The sequence below is a fragment of the Arachis ipaensis genome, chromosome B05, assembly GCF_000816755.2.
Source record: "Arachis ipaensis cultivar K30076 chromosome B05, Araip1.1, whole genome shotgun sequence".
Taxonomy (NCBI): domain Eukaryota; kingdom Viridiplantae; phylum Streptophyta; class Magnoliopsida; order Fabales; family Fabaceae; genus Arachis; species Arachis ipaensis.
The window spans coordinates 17,650,771-17,661,336 of record NC_029789.2 but is presented as its reverse complement, the minus strand read 5'-3'; positions in this window follow the sequence as shown (position 1 = coordinate 17,661,336).

Genomic DNA, 10,566 nt, shown 5'->3' with positions numbered 1-10,566 from the left:
TTTATTTATACTTTTTTATTATATATTTATCCTTTTTAGTTATTTTACAACATGTTATCAGCACGAGACTCTGATCAAATTTTAGGAAGACTCATGTAACAAATTTTTATTATGTCGAAATTCTCTCATCTTGAATTCAATGCTCTTGATATATCTGAAAACAACTATTTATCATAGATACTAGATGCTGAAATCCATCTTGATTCAATAGATCTTAGAGATACCATTAACGCTGAAAATAATACATCCCAAAAGGATAAAACCAAAGCCATGATTTTTTTTCGTCGTCATCTTGACGAAGGATTGAAAGATGAATATCTCACATTAAAAGACTTGCAGATCTTTGGAAAGACCTTGAAGAAAGGTACAATCATAAAAAAAAAAACGGTGATACTTCGTCAAGCCCGATATGAATGGACGCACTTGCGTCTACAGGATTTTAAGTCTATAAATGAATATAATTCTGCAATGTTTCGAATCACCTCACGAATGAAATTATGTGGGAAAAAGATCACTGATAATGATATGTTAGAGAAAACTTTTTCAACCTTCCATGCCTCGAATGTGCTCCTGCAGCAGTAGTATCGAGAAAAAAGATTTAAAAAATATTCTGAGTTAATTTCTTGCCTTCTTGTTACTGAACGCAGCAATGAGTTGCTCTTAAAAAATCATGAAGCGCGCCTAGCTGACGCTGCCCTATTTTCTGAAGTAAATGTGGCAAATTACCCCAGAAGAGGTAAATGGCAAGGTTTTAATAACAAGAAAAATTATGGAAGGAAAAGGAATTATGTTCAAAAGAAAGGATCTCACCAAAAATGGGATAAAGAAATAAATATTTGGCAAAATAAATCAACAGAGGATAAGTCTTTCCGTTGTGGTGGAAAGGATCATTGGTCACGTACCTGTCGTACCCCAAGGCACCTAGTCGATCTTTACCAGGCATCTTTGAAAAAGGATGATAAAGGAAAGGAAACAAATTTTGTTTCAAATGATGCTGAAAATTACACCACTCATTATGATGTATCTGATTTCTTTGAGGATCTTGAAGGAAATATTGGTCATTTGATCAATGATGGAATAGTTTAATACGTGAGATTGTTAAGTATTCATGTAAATAAATCATGTATGAAACTTATTGTTAAGTTTTATTTTCTATGTATTTAAGTTTTGAATATGATGTATATAAATAATAAAATATTAATGTTTATGCTTTGAAATCATTAATGTTTATGTACAGTATTTTTTAGAAAAATAATTCGAATAAAAAATTCAATTTGACTGTGCATGTATTACTACTCATTTTATTATTATTACTTGTCTTTGAAGAGAATGGCAAGGACATATAGTGAAGATGTTTGCCTTGCGGATAGTGCAAGTTCGCACACCATTCTCAAAAGTGATATATATTTTACCCATCTTGTGCCAAAAGAAGAATGTGTTAATACTATTATTGGCTCAGGAAATATGATAGAAGGCTCCGGAAGAGCTATAATTTTGTTTCCTGGAGGAACAAAATTTATAATAAATAATGCACTATTATCTACCAAGTCTCTGAGGAACTTGTTGAGTTTCAAAGATATTCGCCGAAATGAATATCATATTGAAACAATGAATGAGGAAAATCATGAGTATTTATGTATCACAACTCATGATTTAAACAAAAAGATTATATTAGAAAAGTTGCCCTCACTTTCATCTGGGTTATATTATACCAAGATTAGTGCAATTGAATCACATACCATTGTAAACCAGAAGTTTACTAACCCAAATGAATTCATAACTTGGCATGATAGATTGGGTCATCCGAGAATAACCATGATGAGGAGAATTATTGAAAACTCCCATGGACATTCACTAAAGAACCAGAAGATTCTTAAAAGTAGTGAATTTTATTGTGCTGCATGTTCTCACGGAAAGTTAATTTTAAGGCCATCACCAGTAAAGATTGAATTTGAGTCCCCTGAATTCCTAGAAAGGATTCAAGGTGATATATGTGGACCTATTCATCCACCATGTGGATCTTTTAGATATTTTATAGTTCAAATAGACACATCTTTGAGATGGTCACACGCGTGCTTATTATCTTCTCGCAACCTGGCGTTTGCGAGATTACTGGCTCAAATTATTCGATTAAAAGCACAATTTCCAGAAAATCCAATCAAAGCAATTCGTCTTGATAATGCTGGTGAATTTACTTCCTAAGCTTTTGATGCTTATGTATGGCTAATGGAATAAGTGTTGAACATCCAGTAGCTTATGTTCACATACAAAATGGGTTAGCAGAATCACTTATTAAACGCCTCCAATTAATTGCCAGACCCTTACTTATGAGAACAAATCTCCCAACCTCGGTTTGGGGGCATGTTATTTTACATGCTGCAGCACTTATTCGTTTGAGGCCAACGAGTTACTATCAGTTCTCTCCTATGCAATTAGCTTTTGGCCAGCAGCCAAATATTTCCCTTTTAAGAATATTTGGGTGTGCGATATATGTTTCCATTGCACCACCTAATCGCACCAAAATGGGACCCCAAAGAAAATTTGGGATATATGTTGGATATGATTCTCCCTCTATATTGAGGTATCTTGAGATACAAACTGGAGATGTATTTAAATCCCGATTTGCGGATTGTCATTTTGATGAATCAAAATTTTCAAAATTAGGGGGAGAGAATAAGCTTCTTGAAAAGGAACTTAATTGGAATGCATCATCCTTGATGCATTTAGATCCTCGATCAGGGCAATGTGAACTAGAAGTTCAAAAGATTATACATTTGCAAAGAATAGAAAATGAATTGCCTGATACATTTTTCGATACAAAGAGGATAACCAAATCTTATATACCAGCGAAAAATGCCCCAATTCGAATTGATGTCCCAGTCGGACAAATAGCCACTGAAGCAAATTCACGCCAGAAGCGTGGCAGGCCTGTTGGTTCCAAAGACAAAAATCATCGAAAGAGAAAAGAGGTAAATAATATTCCTGTTGAAAAAGACATAGTAAAGACACCTGCAGTTATCCAAAATTCTGATATAATTTTAACGCCAGAAGACGTTCAAGTACCTGAAAATTGTGAAAATAACGAGATCTCGATAAATTATGTCTTTACAGGAGAGAAATGGGACCGAAATAAAATAATTGTCAATGAAATATTTGCATATAATGTAGCATTAAATATCATGCATGAAAGTAAGGATCTTGAGCCAAGATCAGTCGAAGAATGTCAACAAAGAAATGATTGGCCAAAATGGAAAGAAGCCATGAAGGCCGAGTTAGACTCACTTGCAAAACGTGAAGTCTTTGGACCTGTAGTCCGTATACCAGAAGATGTAAAACCTGTTGGATACCAATGGGTATTTGTGAGAAAACGAAATGAGAAAAATAAAGTTGCGTGCTACAAAGCCCGACTTGTGGCACAAGGTTTTTCACAAAGGCCCGGTATATATTATGAGGAAACGTATTCCCCTGTAGTGGATGTGATAACATTGCGTTATTTGGTTAGTTTATATGCATATCATAAATTGCATATGCATTTAATGGATGTGGTAATAGCCTATTTATACGGCTCATTAGATCGGGATATCTATATGAAAGTCCCTGAAGGACTAAAGATATCTAAACCATCCAATGAATATTCGCAAGGGTTATACTAAGTCAAATTGCAAAGATCTTTATATGGTCTAAAGCAATCTAAACGAATGTGGTATAATCGTCTTATTGAGTATCTGGCCAAAAATGGATTCAAGAATGATGATATCTGTCCGTGTGTTTTCATAAAGAAATCTGCATCTGGATTCATTATAATTGCTGTGTACATTGATGATTTAAATATCATTGGAACTCTTGAAGAGATTCCAACAATTATAAAAACTCTAAAAGAAGAGTTTGAGATGAAAGATCTTGGAAAGACTAAATTTTGTCTCGGCTTACAGATCGAGCATACAAAAAATGGGATCTTTATTCATCAAATAACATATACAAAAAAGATCTTGAAGAGATTTTATATGGATAAATCACATCCCTTGAGTACCCAAATGATTGTAAGATCTTTGGATGTGGAAAAGGATTAATTCCGTCCTAAAGAAGAAAATGAAGATATCCTTGGTCCTGAAGTACCATATCTTATTGCCATTGGAGCGCTAATGTATCTTGCTAATAATACAAGACCCGATATATCATTTGCTGTGAATTTACTAGCAAGATATAGTTCCTCTCCAACCAGAAGACATTGGAGTGGAATCAAATAAATCTTTCGATATCTTCATGGAACGGTTGATATGGGATTGTTTTATCCCTATGGAAGCCACAATTAGTTGGCTATGCAGATGCTGGATATTTGTCTGATCCACATAAAGGGAGATCCCAAACAGGATACCTATTCACATATGGTGGTACAGTTATATCATGGAGGTCCACGAAACAGACGATTGCAGCAACATCCTCTAATTATGCTGAAATGCTAGCGATACATGAAGCTAGTCGCGAATATTTTTGGCTCAGGAGTTTGATCCAATATATTCTGTCATCATATGGACTGATTGATCATAAGATAGCTCCAACTGTCCTGTTTGAAGATAATACAACATGCATTACTCAGCTTAAAGGCGGATACATCAAAGGTGATAGAACAAAGCATATTTCTCCCAAATTTTTCTTCACTCATGATCTTCAAAATCAAGGGACAATTGATGTCCAACAGATTCGCTTAAGTGACAATCTGACAGATTTATTTACAAAGCCACTCCTAAAATCCTCCTTTGAAAAATTGGTACATGAGGTTGGGATGCGCCGATTTCGAGACATTAAATGATGTCAACAAGAGGGAGAGACTGTACTCTTTTTTCCTTGGTCATGTTTTTTTTTCATTGGGTTTTTCTTGACAAGGTTTTTAATGAGGCAGTTCCCGTCACAAGGATATTGTATTCTTTTTTCTTCACTAAAGTTTTTTTCTCATTAGGTTTTTATTTAGTAAGGTTTTAAGGAGGCATATTTCTAAATGGACATCAAAGGGGAAGTGTTGTGATAAGAATGGGAAGTGGATGCCCATTTCCTATGTGAAGCTCACGTTTTCAAGAAAGAATGAACTTAAATGAACGTTGAAAATAAACCCCCCATACATGTATAAATAGGAGCACATATCTAAGCTATAATACACAAGCAAGGAGATCGGGAGAGCCTTCGAAACTACATGGAAAGATTCAACAAAACATGCATGGACATACAAAGTTTACCCACGGAGGCCGCAATTATGGGACTCATCAACGGCCTACGAGAGGGACCTTTCAGCCAATCTATATCAAAAAAGTACCCGGCCACCCTCGACGAAGTACAGGAGCGAGCAGAAAAATACATCAATATGGAAGAAAACGCTTGGTTAGGAGAGTCCTCGAAGTCAGGAGCTTCCTACCGTGACAGAGACAAAGAATCCAAAAGAAAAGACGACAGACAAGGGGAGAAAATTAAGAAGTACCATAACTATACTCCTCTTAGAGCATCCCTGGTCGAAATATATAAAGAGGTCTGCCATACGGAAAAAATTCCCCCAGCACGGCCACTCAAAGGCAAAAAGGGAGGAGGAAACCGAAAGGAGTATTGTGAATATCATCGGGTCCGGGGACACTCCACCAATGAATGCTTCAACTTGAAAAATATCATAGAAAAATTGGTAAGGGAAGGAAAACTAGATCGATTTCTGGCCACACGAGATGACGAGCAAAGAAAGAGACGAAGGGATGAAGACACGGAACGAGCGGAACGATCACCCCGGACGCCAGAAAGACATGTCCACATGATACATGGCGGCTTTGCAGCAGGAGGGATCTCCAAATCCTCTCGTAAGAGATACCTCAAAGAGGTATACCATGTCGAAGGAGAGGAGGGAGCACTCAACATCCCGGCAATAACATTCACTAAAGAGGACGCAACCGGCATCATTACAGGACACGACGATCCAATGGTTATCACTATCATATTGGCAAACGCCAACCTACATCGGACGCTAATAGATCAAGGAAGTTCTGCCGACATCTTATTCAAAACGGCCTTTGATAAACTCGGCTTAGAAGAAAAAGAACTTAAAGCATATCCAAACAGTTTGTTCGGGCTAGGAGACACTCCGGTTCGACCACTAGGATACATACCACTGCATACAACCTTTGGAAAGGGAGACCAATCCAGGACCCTCAAAATAGACTACATTGTAGTCGACGTAAGCTCCGCCTACAACGCTCTCATAGGCCGAACCACGCTCAACCAACTCGGTGCAATAGTCTCGACCCCACACCTATGCATGAAATTCCCAACTCCAAAAGGGATAGCCACGATAAAAGCAGACCAGAGGATGGCGCGTCGCTGTTACAACGAGAGCCTCAACCTCAGGGGCAAAGGAGAAGAGTTCCATACAATAGAGCTGGGCGGAGCTCAACGACGAGAAGAGTTTCGCCCCCAACCAGAGGGCGAGATAGAAAAAATTCAGATCGGGAACACCTCAGAAAAAACAACTAATATCGGCACAATCCTCAAAGGAGATTTAAAAGAACTGCTAATACAATTTTTGTGAGATAATGCCGACCTTTTTGCATGGAAAGCCGCAGACATGCCAGGCATAGACCCTAAACTAATGTGTCACAAGTTGGCAGTTTATCCAGGATCTCGACCGGTCCAGCAGAAACGAAGAAAACTCGGGCCAGAGCGATCCCAAGCTGTGGAAGAGCAAGTGCAGGCACTGCTGGAAGCTGGATTTATAAGAGAAGTCAAATACCCACTATGGCTAGCCAACGTCGTTTTGGTGAAAAAATCAAATGGGAAGTGGCGAATGTGCACCGATTACACAGATCTTAACAAAGCTTGCCCAAAAGATCCATACCCACTCCCGAGTATTGACGCCCTGGTAGATACTTCCTCTGGATATAAATATCTCTCGTTTATGGACGCGTATTCAGGATACAACCAAATCCCCATGTACCCACCGGACCAGGAAAAGACCTCGTTTTTAACGCCAAAGGCAAACTACTGCTACATTGTAATGCCTTTCGGCCTTAAGAACGCAGGAGCCACTTATCAAAGATTAATACTATATCTTGCAGTAGGAGACAAGGCAGTAGCGTCAGCACTGGTCCGAGAAAGCGAAAACGGGCAACAACCCGTCTACTTCATTAGCAAAGCACTGCAGGGATCCGAGCTAAACTATCAGAAAATAGAAAAATTTACTTACACTCTCGTTTTAACATCTCGGCGACTCCGCCCCTACTTCCAAGCCCACACCATTAAAGTTCGAACTAATCAGCCCTTAAAGGGAATACTGCAGAAAACAGATTTAGCAGCCAGAATTCTACAATGGACAGTCGAGCTGTCAGAATTCGACCTCCAATATGAAGCTCGGACCGCCATCAAATCACAATACCTGGCCGATTTTATCGCCGAATTCACAGATGCCCTAGAAGCCCCCATGGAGTGGAATCTGTATGTGGATGGTTCTTCAAATAAAACGGGAAGTGGCGCAGGAGTTATAATAGAAAGCAACCTGGGAACCCAAGTTGAGCTCTCCCTCAAGTTCGGATTCCTGGCTTCAAATAACCAGGCGGAATACAAAGCATTGCTAGCTGGTCTAAAACTGGCCGAAGAGGTGGGAGCTCGAAAACTTAACATTTATAGCGATTCGCAAGTGGTCACATCACAGATAGCAGGGAGCTACCAAGCCAAAGATCCCACCATGAAAAGATATCTGGATAAGACCAAGCAACAGCTCGAACAAATCGGGGAATACAGGATCTGCCACATACCCCGTGAGCAAAATGTTCGAGCTGACGCACTCTCAAAACTGGCCAGCACCAAACCAGGGGGCAATAATAGAAGCCTCATCCAGGAAACGCTACAGAACCCATCAATCTCGGAAACAAAAAAAGTCTTAACCATAACAGGCCAGGACCAAGGATGGATGATCCCCATAGTTAACTACCTCAAAACAGGAACACTCCCCGCAGAGGACAAGGAAGCAAAGAAGCTAAAAAGGGAGGCACAGTATTACACCATCATAAACAACATCCTATACAAAAGAGGGATCTCGGTACCATTACTAAAATGTGTGCCGACCTCCCACACCAGGGAAGTGTTAGAAGAGGTACACAGCGGCATTTGCGGCAATCATCTCGGAGCACGGGCTCTCGCCAAAAAGATACTCCGGGCAGGGTTTTACTGGCCAACTTTACAAAAAGAATCTACAGAATTTGTAAAGACATGTCCACCATGTCAGAAACATGCCAATTTCCACATCGCCCCGCCAGAAGAACTCATCAGCGTGACTGCCCCTTGGCCTTTTGCGAAATGGGGACTCGACCTTCTCGGCCCCTTTCCCCAGGGATCAGGGCAAGTTAAATTCCTCATAGTAGGGGTAGATTACTTTACAAAGTGGATCGAAGCAGAACCATTAGCCAATGCCACTGCCTAAAGAAGCCAAAAATTCTTATATAGAAACATTGTCACAAGATTTGGGGTCCCGTACTCAATAACCATAGACAATGGCACCCAATTCACAGATACGGGCTTCAGAAAATTAGTAGCCGATTTGAATATAAAGCACCAGTACACCTCTGTCGAACACCCCCAAGTTAACGGACAGGCCGAAGCCGCCAACAAAGTCATATTGGTAGGATTAAAACGGAGATTGCAGGATACAAAGGGAGCCTGGGCAGAGGAACTCCCACAAGTCCTATAGGCATATCGAACAACGCCACATTCCACTACAAAGGAATCCCCATTCCGGCTAACATACGGAACGGAGGCAATGATTCCAGTAGAAATTGAAGAAGGATCGCATAGGGCATTCCATTATAATGAGGGAGCAAACTCCCAACTCCAAAGGGAAGAACTCGACCTACTACCTGAGGTTCAGGAAAGAGCTCGGATCAGAGAAGAAGCGCTAAAACGCCGAATGGCTTCTAGATATAACCAAAGGGTAGTACCAAGAAGTTTCGCTGAAAACAACCTCATCTTAATCCGAAACGACATCGGAACAACTCGACTCGGAGAGGGAAAGCTGGCAGCCAATTGGAAAGGACCATACCGAGTCATAGAAGTACTCGGGAAGGGCTACTACAGAGTGTCCGAACTCGACGGACGGGAGCTTCCAAGGTCATGGCACGCCTGCAACCTAAGAAGGTACTACAGTTAGAAAAGGTAAAGAATCTCATCAGTGGATGCGCTCTTTTTCCTGAAAAGGTTTTTTAATGAGGCACCAGGATGAGACAGAGATCATACCCAACGTAAGAGGATGAGAAAATTCCCATATGTATATTTGCATTTTTCTTTGAATAAAATTTATCTATGCGTTCTACAAAGATTTCAAGACGCATTAATCTGAAGTATTCATCGTCCGATTATAAAGCTACAGGTCTGCAGAAAGTGAAAAACAATTTCACTGCACGACCACGATAAAAATGAGTCGTCCGATAAAGGTGAAAACGCGATTCACCCAAAGGACGAGCTAGAGATGCCAACCACTTTCTACAAATCGGCAAAGATGAACACAGAATAATGTAAGAAGTTATAGAAAGCAATCTAAAAAAGAACCTGACGAGGTCTTACGGATAGCTAATAAAATAACTTAAAGACTGGCCAGCGTTCGAAAGTCGGACCAAGTCAACCCAAGTTATAAGTAAACCCTGGAAAGAGGTCTGGCCAACCCTATTAAAGAGGATTACTTTAACTTAGAAGGGCTTGACCTAGCAAATTCAGCCCAAGATGAAAAAAGTTATAAAAGTAATCCCTGAAAGAGACCTAACCAAGGTCCAAAAAAGAGGATTACGAAATAACTTAGAAGAGATCGACCTAATGAAGTCGACCTCCTACAAAAGACAAGTTATAAAAGTAATCCCTGAAAGAGACCTAACCAAGGTCCAAAAAAGAGGATTACGAAATAACTTAAAAGAGATCGACCTAATGAAGTCGACCTCCTACAAAAGACAAGTTATAAAAGTAATCCCTGAAAGAGACCTAACCAAGGTCCAAAAAAGAGGATTACGAAATAACTTAAAAGAGATCGACCTAACGAAGTCGACCTCCTACAAAAGACAAGTTATAAAAGTAATCCCTGAAAGAGACCTAACCAAGGTCCAAAAAAGAGGATCACGAAATAACTTAGAAGAGATCGACCTAACGAAGTCGACCTCCTACAAAAGACAAGTTATAGAAGTAATCCCTGAAAGAGACCTAACCAAGGTCCAAAAAAGAGGATTACGAAATAACTTAGAAGAGATCGACCTAACGAAGTCGACCTCCTACAAAAGACAAGTTATAGAAGTAATCCCTGAAAGAGACCTAACAAAGGTCCAAGAAAGAGGATTACGAAACAACTTAGAAGAAGTCGACCCAACAAGGACGATCCACTACAAAAATCCAAGCAATCCCTGAAAGAGACCTCACGAAGGTCCGAGAAAGAGGATTACAAAAAAGAGTCTATCAGGGGACCAACGCAAAGAAGTCGGTCACAAGGCACTAAAAACACAACGCAAAGCAAGAAAACCAAATCGGACCCCTACAGCTACAAAGAGTCAAAAACTCAAGAAGTTC